Source organism: Cibotium barometz, chromosome 14, assembly GCF_041138505.1.
Source record: "Cibotium barometz isolate CiBa-2024 chromosome 14, ASM4113850v1, whole genome shotgun sequence".
NCBI lineage: Eukaryota > Viridiplantae > Streptophyta > Polypodiopsida > Cyatheales > Cibotiaceae > Cibotium > Cibotium barometz.
In genome coordinates this window covers 13,302,480-13,315,765 of record NC_141059.1, presented here as the reverse complement: position 1 = coordinate 13,315,765, position 13,286 = coordinate 13,302,480, and the positions used below count along the sequence as shown (strand labels likewise).

At 38.3% G+C, this 13,286-nt stretch overlaps 1 long non-coding RNA gene across 1 annotated transcript; it reads right to left on the bottom strand.

Annotated features, from left to right (window-relative positions):
• Positions 1–6,807: 6,807 nt before the first annotated feature.
• LOC147631677 (uncharacterized) lies at positions 6,808–7,705 on the bottom strand. Its single transcript, XR_015267257.1, has 2 exons — positions 7,309–7,705; positions 6,808–7,155 (listed from the first exon to the last, which is right to left on the bottom strand). It is a non-coding gene; the product is annotated as an uncharacterized LOC147631677 (long non-coding RNA).
• Between the last annotated feature and the right edge of the window lie 5,581 nt (positions 7,706–13,286).

Here is a 13,286-nt window from a genome sequence, read left to right as displayed (position 1 = left end):
ACGTAAGTCTTTGGAATGTTTTCGGAGCATTGGTCAAACCAAAAGGCATGACTTTATAGGCATAAGTTCCCCATTGGGTGATAAATGATGTCTTATGCTGATCGGCAAGATCTATTTGCACCTGGTTATAGCCCTAGAAGCATGATCCAAGAAGCTATAAACTTCTTTTCTAGCCACTTGCTCTAATACTTGTTCAACAATGGCAAAGGATAACGATCCTTAATCGTTGTAGGCTTGACCTTTTTCATGTCAGCACACACTTAGAGATTTCCATTCTTTTTAGGTACAACCACAATAGGTGAAACCCACTCAATGTGTTCTATCTCATGAATAAAACCCGCATTGATCATCTTATCAATCTCCTCTCTAACCAATTTGGCATAATTTGGATTCATATGACAAGATCTTTGTCGCACAAGTTGTGTGTCATCCATGATTGGAATAGTATACGCTTGCAGACTTCAGGGGGAATCCCTTTCTTGTTGATTATTTCCAAGTAAAAACATCCTTGAATTCCTTAAGAAGATCAATGAGATTGAGTAGTTATTTGGACCATGGATTTGATGATATTTATGGTGGACATTTCACTTTGGACGAGGATCTTGGATACTTCCTTCTTGATCCAAGAGGCCACACATTTGTTCCATGGTTAGATGTCTACAATTTGGATATCCATTTGACCCAAGCGGAGTTATAACTTTGTCTTATGTCATCGACATGGGTGTCTATCCATTTGTTCTAGCAGGATTGGCCGACCCGACATTGACATTGGCTCTCTACATTTTCCATTCGATCGAGGTGATTCGAGAGCCATTGATTTGGAGCCTACATGGTTTGGATTTACATTCCATCTATGCGGTCACACTTGTGTGGATTACCTCATTTTCAGGGAGACACTAGTTTCTTTTCCATTTGATCCTGGAGGATACTCGACTAGTTTCATCATTGGCAATGGTCCCTTATCCTTTCCACTTGCACCATATTAGCATGGGACCATGGCCTTGGACTTTGCATGCCTCGGATTTCCTGTCAATCTAGGCAATTGCATAGATACCCTCATCATCAACAGGAGTCCTTTATCTTTTCCATTTGATTCTAGGGGGGTCATGAGAATCATGTATTGGTATTGGTGCTCTGTGATGGTGACACTTGTTCATGTATTTGGTTCATTGTATATAACCTTTGTATTTGTTTTGTGCACGACCACCCTTTGATTTCGAGAACAAAATCATGTTAGAAGAGGGGATGGTTTGTAAAAGTGTTCTTAGGATGCACATGCACATGGGATGGGCCTAGGCACATGGGCTTAGGGTCATTTACATGTGGGATTAGGGCACATGGGCCTTGGGACTATAAAAGGCATGTGCTCTAGGAGTATTGTACCTTTTGACCTTTGACATCTTGTGATACTCATTACACCTTACTTTTCATATTCCTTAGTGTTAATCTCTCTAACTTTTCCTAATCTAGGCTAATTAACATAATCCTAGGCTAATCTAGATGCACCTTTCTTTCACAGAGACTATATGAGGATTTCATCAAGAACCACATAGCCGAGCATAGGGCAGAGAACTTTTTTCAACAATCTCGACAAATTGCTTGTAGTTGAGGAGTCCATAGTGACCCTTATCTTACCTTATATCCTTGGCCTCCATTGGAGATCCTATCACGACGACCATTTGTTGCACATGCCCTGTAGATTTCTACATGAGGGAGAGCCCTTAGTATCTTTTCAGTCCCTCAATGTGATAAGTGCATACATGCTAGGATGTGGTAACTTTTTCCACCTCTCTTGCATCTCCCTTTAGTTGGTGTGATGGGCTAGATTCCCAATCTATAGATATGACATCCACCTAGTCACCTATTGATTTTTGGGTATTGATAATCTTTTCCCAAGCACAGTGGAGATTTATCCACAGACAAGGTAGCCACTTTCTCACATGACACGAGAGGACTTGCTAGCCATTTCTTGTGAGTCATGCATTGAGACCCTCCCGGAGGGCTTTGAGGATCCACCAGAGTTGGAGTGGATTGAGATAGAGTTTGAGCAACTACAAGCTATTCTAGAAGAGAGTAAGCACACAACACTTGAGCATGTTGGCAGCATTGGAACTACTGGTATATCTACCGAGACTTATCAACAAAGAGTCATGACTGTAGCAGGTTACATGGAAGTGGGAGACACGTATGTGTGTGTTGACTTCACTCTTTGACTGAAGAGACAAGCTAGACTACAGGCATCATGAGTTGTGTATGTGTAGCAAGTTACACGTGTGAAGTGGGAGATGTGTGTGTGTTGACTTCACTCTTTGGCTAGAGAGACAAGCCAGACTACGAGCATAATGAGACACAAAGGCATAGAGGGATCTTGAGGTAGTGCGGCCAAGCATACTGCTGCATGAACCTAGGGTGGGGGCTAGCATGATGGGACTCTACTATTTCACAAGTGATAGAGGTTCCATGAGTGAGGTCAGTTTATAGTAGATGATCCACATTGTCTAGATTTGGATAGTGATAGTGACTAAACCTGGCTAAACCCATAGTAGCTGGGTTAGCACTTACTTCTGTAGTAATATATGATATATGTTTACTGTTGTCTGGTGGCTAAGCCTAGAATAGCTCGCGGCTAGCACCCTTACGTTGTAGTTTCATGATTTGTCCCATGTATTATTCTCTTATATTTATACATCATCCCATTTTTGTTACCTAAAAGTGTATCATTTATCTCTCTCTCTCTTCCTCTTTGTCCAAGGCACACATGCACACAAACATTCACACGCACACGCACACACATGCACCTACATAATGCAAGAGTGATGTTGGGGTCATTTCCTTGGTTTTCAATGTGTTGTGGCCTTAGAGAGCCCCCTCAAAATTGGGGTGATTGGCTCGCACATTGCAACCAAATGAACTCCAGTGGAAAACTTTACAAGAGTGAGGGTGGAGTCCACATATACACACTCTTGCAAATGTTGGTTGCAATATGCATGCCATTTTTCATGTTTTCAATGTATCATGGCCTTGGAGAGCCCCTTCATCAAAATTGGGCTTGCGGTTCGCACATTTTGCAACCAAATATGCTTTGATGGTGTGACAAAACTTTGCAAGAGAGTGGGGTTCACACATATACACTCTTTGAAAGTTTGGTCACCATCGGAGCACATTTGATTGCAATGTGAATGGCCAATTGCCCTATTTTCAATGTGTCGTGGCCTTAGAGAGCCCCCTTGAAATTTAGCCTTTGGCTCTCACATTACAATCTAATGTGCTCCGATGGTGACCAAACTTTGCAAGAGTGATGGTAGGGTCCACATATACACTATTGCAAAGTTTGGTCACCATCGAAGCACATTTAGTTGTAATGTGCATGCCATTTTCCCTATTTGCAATGTGTCATAGCATTAGAGAGCCCCCTTAAAATTGGACCTGCAGCTCGCATATTTTGCAATGTGTCATAGCATTAGAGAGCCCCCTTAAAATTGGACCTGCAGCTCGCATATTGCAACCAAACATGCTCAGATCCTGAGACCAAACTTTGTAAGAGTGAGGGTGGGATTCATGTATTTACTCTTACAAATTTTGGTCACCATTCAAGCACATTTGGCTACAATGTGCATGCTATTTTCCCTGTTTTCAATGTGTCCTTACCTTAGAAAGCCCCCTCGAAATTGGACCTATGGCTCATACACTGCAACCAAATATGCTCTGATGGTGACCAAACTTTGCAAGAGTGAGAGTAGGGTCCACGTATACTTTCTTGCAAATTTTGGTTACCATCAGAACACATTTGGATGCAATGTGCATACCATTTGCAGTATTTTCAATGTGTCATGGCCTTAGAAAGCCCCCTTGAAACTGGGCCTGCATCTTGCACATTGCAACCAAAAGTGCTCCGATGGTGACCAAACTTTGCAAGAGTGAGGGTGGATGCAATATGCATGCCATTTTTCCCGTTTTCAATGTGTCGTGGCCTTAGAGAGCCCCCTCAAAATTAGGCCTTTGGCTCGCACATTGCAACCAAATGTGCTTCGATGGTGAACCAACCATTGCAAGAGAGCGAGGGTGGGGTCCGCATATACACTCTTGTGCAAATTTTAGTCATCATCAGAGCACATCTGGAGGTAATGTGCATGCCATTTTTCCTATTTTCATTGTGTCATGGCGTTAGAGAGCCCCCTCAAAATTGAGCCTCCAGCTCACACATTGCAAGCAGATGTACTCCTATGGTGACCAAAGTTTGTAGGAGAGAGGATGGGGTCCACATATACACTCTTGCAAAGTTTAATCACCACCATTGGAGCACATGTGGTTGCAATGTGCAGGCCATTTACCTAGTTTTCAATGTGTTATAGCCTTAGAGAGCCCCATCAAAATCGAACATGTGTCTTGTACATTACAAAATGTACTCTAATGGTGATGAATGACTAAACTTTGTAAGAGTGACGATGTGGTCCAAAAATACACTCTTGCAAAGTTTGGTCACCATTAGAATACATTTGGTTGCAATGTACATGCCATATGCTATGTTTTTAATGTGTCATGGCCTTAGAGAGCCCACTTGAAATCGGGCTTGCGCCTCACACATTGCAACCAAATGTGCTCTGATGGTGACCAAACTTTGTAAGAGTGAGGGTTGGGTCCACATATACACTCTTGTAAATTTTTTTCACCATCGAAGCACATTTGGTTGCATTGTGTGTGCCATTTATCATGTTTTCAATGTGTCATAGCCTTAGAGAGCTCCCTCCAAATTGAGCTTGTAGAACGCACATTGCAACCAACTCCGATGGTGACCAAACTTTTCAAGAGTGTGGGTGGGGTTCACATATACACTCTTGCAAATTTTGGTCACCATCGTAGCACATTTGGTTGCAACATGTGTGTCATTTGCTCGATTTTCAATGTCATGACCTCATTGTGGCCTACTAATGGTGTCTACGCACTCATGTGGTACAGGTAAGGAGCTTTGATTGTAATGGTGTCTACGCACTCATGTGCTCCAGGTAAGAAGCTTTGATTGTAATGGTGTCTACTAATGGTGTCTACGCACTCATGTGCTCCAGGTAAGGAGCTTTGATTGTAATCCAGACAAACTGTGGATAGAGGATTTCTTTCTAATAAAAGTGCTTAAACACAATAAATTTGATGATGAGCTAAGGCTACCAAACTAGTCTATATATAGTACATGTAGGATTAGTATGGACGTAGATCAACCACATCAGCCAACCCACGACGTGGTCCAAATTGACCAACTGACCATATCATCTAACGACTGGAACCGTATTAAACTACAACATAGTCTTATAGGGATCTTGCACAACTCCCACGGCCATTTGAGACCGTTTGAATCCTCAAATGGCCAATAACTCATGAATAACATGTCTTCCAATACTCATTACTAATGCAATCACTTAGTCTGCACAAGCATGCATCCTACTTGGCAAAGTGCCAAGTCTACATAAGTGTCTCCTGACCATCTGGCCACACTTGGCCACCATCCAACGCCTAAACTAATGTTAGGTTCTCGGGTGCTCAATGTTCACAAAAATGACTATTTCTCATAAAAGGGGCCTTACAAAGTAGAGCACATCTGTTATCTACAGAAACAACACGAGAGCACCTTAGAAAATAGAGCACATCTACCCGTTAGAAACAACATGAGGATGGAGCATTGAGCAAATCCTTTTCCAAAGCTTTTATCAACAAATATTTTACTTTTTCTAGTTTGATTTTGGTTTTCTCAATACACATACATGATATTTAAGTAAATTTAATTTAAACAAGGTGATCAATACCAATATGCATGATAATATTTTTTCTTGTATAGCCATAATTGCATAGTAAATTGATTCTCTTTATTCATTCACTATATAATGTGGTTTTTAAAGCTTAATTGTAAGATTATTACTTCTTGCTTTATTACACCTCTTTTACTATATAATGTGGTTTTTAATGCTTCATTGTAAGATTATTACTTCCTGCTTTATTAAAAGCTTAAAGGGGGCCTTACAAAGTAAAGCACATTTGTCACCTGCAAAAATAACATGAGGGTGCCTTACAAAATAGAGCACATCTATCACCCGTTCAGAAATAACGTGAGGGTGGAGCATTGAGAAAATGCTTTTCTAAAGCTTTTATCAACAAATATCTTACTTTTTTCAATTCGATTTTGGTTTTCCCAACATGCATACATGATATTTAAGTAAATTTAATTTAAACAAGGAGATCAGTACTAAATATGCATGGTAATAATTTTTCTTATATGGCCACACACAATTGCGTAGTACATTCATTTTCTTTATTCATTTGCTATATAATGCGGCTTTTAAAGCTTAATTGCAAGATTATTACTTCCTACTCTATTACAACTTTTTCATAAAATAAATTCTCTTTATTTATAAATTGAAGATGAGGACCACTGTAGAATTTCCATGCTTATTAAGTGTAAAAATGTACCCACACAATATGACGTGACCATTGCAATTTACATTTTTTCTACAAATAAGTTGCAAGGCGGCAAAAGGTAAAAACTTCTAATTTAATTAGGTTTTGTTGTTTGTAAAGAACTTTAGAATATAAGACATGAGCTAGGGTTCAAAACATGAAAACTTTGAAACAAGAATAACGTACAAAGATGACAATAAAAGATAAGATAAAAATCAGAATGAAAACTTCAAAACGAGAATTAGGAGCTTTACACATATGAGCAAAATTCCATGCCTTTTCTTGAAATAAGGATGGGCGGGGAGATGGACGAGGGAGACTCCCCATCCACGCAGTTGGGTGGGCAAGATCTCCCCCTGAATGTTTAAGAAACATGGTAAATTTTATCGAAAATGTCGAGGGCACCCATAATGTGTAAACCCACTAAGATACAAAGAAGACAAGAAAAGAGTAGACAACTTCACAATGGATGTGATGAGTTTGAGAGAGAGAGATGAGTTTGAGAGAGAGAGAGAGAGAGAGAGAGAGAGAGAGAGGATGAGAGGAGTATATCTTTGAAGTCGTGGAGAGGCCATATAAGATGTGGAATCTAGTTGCCATGGCACACACGCCATGGGCATGGTGGCGGTTGTGAAAGAGGAGGAGGAGAGAGGTCAACGGCAGGAGGCTCGTGGGGCTTGCGTCCTTTGTAGGGCTCGTCGAAGAGAGAGCCTGCAAAGCATATAAAAAGGACAACAATAATGCCAGCCTCCAGGCGAGTCACACACTCACACACGACACGCGCGCGCGCGACACAGCCCCCCGCCCCAACCCCAAAACAAACACACACACAATTTTCTCGAATAGATAGACAGATCTCTGTACCTCCAATTTCGTTCTCTCTTGCTGATGCAGTCCCGCAGCCGGGAAGCAGACGAACGTTTCTTGCTAAGCTCGGCTCCACTGCTGAACCTCCGCTACACCATATTTCTGCATGCGGCGCTAACACTATGAAGAAGAGAAAGAACAGTAACGTTGTTGCCGGTGGAGCGGCCATAATCCCTCCCCCCTCTCTCTCTCTCTCCGCCGGTGTATAACCTTCTAACTCGACGTTAAGCGACTCCGTCTCCGTCTCCGTCTCTCTCTCTCTCTGTGTGTGTCCTCTTACACCACACTTGGGAACTTTTCACAGGACAAGACCTGTATCAAGGGCCCGCTCCGAGCAGCATTGAGTCGCGTGAGAGAACACAGAACGTCTCGATTAAACGTTAGTGACCATCGCATCATCGTGTCAGGTTGCAGTCCGGCCAATCATAAACATCTCAGTCCTGCATGTGTCACTCACTGTGTGACTCACATGGAAGATGCCTGCCTCATAACGAGCGCGCACATATTTACCTTAACATACATTATGTTTTGCTGCCACGAGGTCTCACGCAGTGTTCGAAAAATATTATTTTCCCAAAAGTGGAAAACCTTCATCTAAAAATTGTGAAATTATTTATGAAGAAAAATCTTCAAATTTTGACGGGAAATTATTTATGAAGAAAAATCTTGAAATTTTGAAGGTTTTTATCTTATAGTATTTTTACCTTCAAGCTTTAAATTCGAAGGTATTTTTTAAAATACGCACATTGTGCAAACTACACTAAACTTGGGCTTTTTCAAACAGTGGTCCCATGTTTGCAAAAAGATTCATGATCCGTCATTCTCTAAAACGCAAGTACTTCATCACATGCAAACCTTCAAAGTTCAAACCCTATTTGCATTGGATCCTATTGCATTGGTGTGCGATATATATGCACACGTACTTAGTCACTCCTTTAATATACACAAGTACTTCTATTGTCTACACATTGGTAGTATATAGTGTTGAATGTTGGGACAACCAACTTCACCCATATAGGAAGAGAGTTGCTCACTAAAAACATTTATTACAACAAATACAAATACCTTATACTACATGAAAGAAACAAATACACATACCTTATACATGGAAGAAATAAATACAAATACCTCATATATGTGGAAGATTTCAAATACAAATACAAATATCTTATACATGGAAGATTTCAAAACTTTAGAGAAAATTTTAAAACTCATTTTCTTTTCTCTTTCTCTCTCTCTCTCTCTCTCTCTCTATATATATATATATATATATATATAGAGAGAGAGAGAGAGAGAGAGAGAGAGAGAGAGAGAGAGAGAGAGAGAAAAGAAAATGTTGGGTTTTAGGCATGCCAGTCTCCACCACCTACGTAAGGATCATTTGAGCCATAGTTTTTTTATATGCATATGTTTGACCATGCAAACATTTGTAAATGTATGCATATGTTCATATATGCATACTTTACCTCTAAAAAATGGGTGGCCAAAATAAAGGTGGCTAAAAAACGTCTTAAAGGGCTGAAGTTTAGTGACAGGGCTGAAATATATGTCTTAATGATTGATAGAGTTCTAACTTCTATCTCACATTTTTATATATCTCCTTTAAAACTAACTTAGAGTAGTTTGCAATAAATTCTCTATCGAACTTTCAAATGATTTTTTTCATGGCTTGCAGAGAAGGTGTGAGGATGTTAATGTTTGTCATTCTATAGCCAAGAATCAAGCTTTGTTACACATGCAAGACCTCTTACAATAACATGGAAAATGTTTACATGATTTTGAAGGGTTTCCTCTTCCTAATAGATCAAGTGTTGCTACAGCCAACAATGGTTTATTGATGGAAGAGAAGCTATTTGATTCTGTTCCAACAACAGGCTGATTTAGCTCTTTTAATGAAAAGGAGTCTTAATAGTTGTCAATCAAGAGAATTTTATACTATCCTTGAGGCCTTTTATTTGAACAATGGTGGTGCTTTTCCTTGATGGACCAGGTGGATCAAGTAAAACGTATCTTTATAATGCCTTCTATCTCGATTACGTGGAGAGAATCAAGTTGCTTTGGCATGTGCATCTTCTAGAATAGTTGTATTGTTACTCTCAAATGGACAAATTGCACACTCACATTAGAAAATCCCATTGGTTCTCAATGTTTCTAGCACATGTCGTATTAAATTGAATAGCCCATTGGTTCTCAATGTTTCTAGCACATGTCGTATTAAATTGAATAGCCCATTGGCTGAGATGCTGAAGCTTGCGAGATTGATCATTTGGGATGAGGCTCCAATGATGCATCGGTATGCATATGAAGCATTGGATATGACATTAAAAGACATAATACAAAGTGATAGAATGTTTGAAGGAAAAATTATACTCTTTAGTGGTGACTTTAGGCAAATCTTACCCCCCCCCCACACACACACACGAGGGATCATGTGAGGATATTATTGATGCAACATTGTGCCAATCATATATTTGGAGATATGTGAATGTTTTAAATATTACCCAAAATATTCAAGTCATTCAAATTGGTTATGATGGTACAAAACAAGAATTTATCAAATGGACTTTACAAATTAGAGATGGCTCTCCAAACAATCAAGGTAGAGTGGTAATTCCAGAGTGAATGTTGATTCATGGGAACTCCCTGTAGAGTTTGGTAGAATGGGTGTACAAAGATTTTCAAAGAGTGGAGGACTATGCATGCTTCTTCAAAGACCATGCTATTCTTGCACCACAAAATCAAGAGGTTGATGAGATCAATGAACTAGCCTTGAGTGTATTACCTAGACTTGAAAAAGAATACGTAAGTGCAGATTCGGTTCTTTCTTTTTTGTACATGACAGAATATTGTATGCAATTGAGTACTTGAATAGTTTGAACATAGGTGGTGGTTACCCTCCTCTCATCGCTTGCTTCTAAAGATGAATACTCCTATCATTTTTCTCCATAACTTGGAACCTCAGTGGAGACTTTGTAATGGTACCAGACTGATATGCAAGAAATTTTACTCAAAAGTGATAGAAGCAAAATTTTCACAGATACAAACATTAGAGACAGGGTCTTTATTCCTAGGATAACATTCATACCATCTATGCTTTAATTGCCTTTTGATATGAGAAGGAGACAATTTCCTATGAAATGATATGTCAATAAATAATTCCCTAGGACAAACATTGAGTGTGTTGAGACTTTATTTAACCACACAAGTATTCACACATGGACAATTGTATGCTGCTATGTCACATGTTAGATCATCCAAAACAGTGAAAGTGTATAAAAGATATTGTGCACCACGAAAGTAGCATTAAAAGTACAAACAAAGTCTACATAGCCAATGTCCTCTACAAAGAGGTATTACGATATCAAGTGCATGCAAATTGTTTGGTGTTCTAGCACAAACACCTCAAGGAGAAATACTATATCTAAAGATGAATGATCTTTGATGGGTTTAGTGTTGGTTATGTGCGGTCATCCAAAGGGGATGTAAATTTATTGATTTGGTTTTCCATATCAATTATGTTTAGTGAGGTAAAGAGAAGTAAATTGTGTGGTTCTTATTAACTTATGAGACAATTTATGTGCAAGTCAATGATGATGATTCTACATAGAGCACTGATCTACTTTTTTGTCACTCTTTTTGACATTTTTTGTGTGTCGATGATAGAGGATTTTATTGGCTTTGCATTGGTTTGTGGACTAGACTCTACCTTTTGTGTTATCCTATCATGGACTCATAAATGAGAGCGAGAAGGCAACTAATATGACACTATTTATAACCTTCTTTATTTTATTCATGTGGATAGGTTTTGTGACCACCACGTATGTTAAGATTGTTCTTGCTAAAGATTTGAGAAGTTTTGTCACCACTAGACTGGGTTGGAATGCTCTCATGGATATGTATGCCAGATGTATATGTATGCCAAGTTTGGTGCTTTCTTCAAAGAAAAGTAAGTGCTTGAGGAGCTCCTTTCGTGAATATGTATGGCAAGCATGGTGTGTTCATATATAGGTAGCCAAGTTTAGTGTGTTCTTAAAGTAGACCATGAGGCCCAAAATGGGCTTCAAATATAAGGCCTATCTCTATGGTACCCTTTTCTCTTCTATCCAGAGGACGGGTGTGGAGACTAGTCCTTATAATGAGCGCAAACATATCTACCTTAAAATACATTATGCTTGCTTGAATTTGGAGCCACAACGTCCCATGGCAAAAAGATTCATGATCCATCATCCTCTAAAATGCAAGTAATTCATCACATGCAAACCTTCAAGGTTTACACCCTATTTGCATTGGTGTGTGATATGCACATGTACTTTATCACTCCTTTAATATACATAAGCACTTCTACTGTGTCTATACACATTGGTGGTATAAAGTGTTGAATATTGGGAAGACCAACTTCACCCATATAGGAAGAGAGTTGTTCACTAAAAACATTTATTACAACAAATACAAATACAAATACAAATACAAACATTTATTATAGAAAATACCTTATATATGGAAGAAACAAATACAAATACCTTATACATGGAAGATTTCAAAACTTTAGACAAAAATTTAAAACTCAAAATTTTTTCCACAAAGTAATCAAGTAAAAAACCTTCAAAAATGCAAAACTATGCCTTAAAAAACCTTTTAATATCTATATTTAAACATTCAAAAAAATTAAAAACTATTAAAAAGGAAATATATACAATATTTATAAGATCAAGGCTGCATAAAATATATACAACATTTACTAGAGTCAAGGCTACATGAAAAGAGCTAGGCAACCAAATCTCAAAAAATGCTATATACATACTACAACAAAGGCAGGCATGATAGCCTTAACTTAAAAAAATAAATCAAAATTAATTAATTATATGTGAAATGCACCTTAAACTAAAGTCTTAAGACTTATAATCATAAATACATATACACATACATACAAACATACATACATAAATATATGTATGTATGTATGTATGTACGCACACACATATACACACACACACACACACACACTAGTATAAAAAATTATAAGTATTATATATAATAGGGGCCACTAATGAGTGAGAATTTGAAATTTCATTAATTAGTCACTGCAATGTTACAAGTTTTTATTTCTCTAAATTTTTTCCAACCGTTAATGTTACTTTTTAGCAACCTATGCACGTGAAAGCTTTTTTTAATGAAAAATTAAACGTCATTTGTACCAAAAAGTAGCATGCAACAACAACCCTCTCTCTCTCTCTCTCTCTCTCTCTCTCTCTCTATGTGCACCTCTCTCTCTCTCTCTATGGAAGGCCCTTTATGGTCCATTGGCAGACAAGTGCCTTAGCACACTTGTACACCTTCACATACTCCTGATTTCCTTTAGTAAAAGATAGGCATGAGAGTGATTTAGCAAAAGTCATGGCTGAGTTTTTTGCTTTACCATATATGCTGGAGCGAATCACATCAAAACATAGAAGTCCATCACATGGATATACTAGCCTGAAATCGTAATTTTCAAATGGTGACAACATTGAGAAATAGAAGAGTAACAATCTAGATACTCTTCAAATTACATCAAGGTAATCGTTTTATTTTATTTTTTCTTAAATTAATTTTCTTCTTCCATAGGAATTTTGTATACAATTTTAAAAAAATATTTATGGAGCTAGATCTTTGATTGATGCATTCGATTATGAGTGCCAACTTTGACATTCAAGTCACTTGCACTTGACCAACTTTCTTGCATGAAGTTAGCCTTGACTTCTATATCAAACATAGTAGAGATCTATTTTTAAAATGTATTATTTATTTCTTCTACGTTAATAAATTTCATATGCAAGAAACTAGGGTTGGTCACTCAAAGCATGGAGTGACAACATGGGTGTAGGAGCACCATCCATGAGCAAAGAGAAGGGCAAGGTTGCCATGAGAGCTTGATGTAATCTTGATTAGTATGAGTTAATTATGATTAGTAATTCCTATTGGCCTATATACCATGG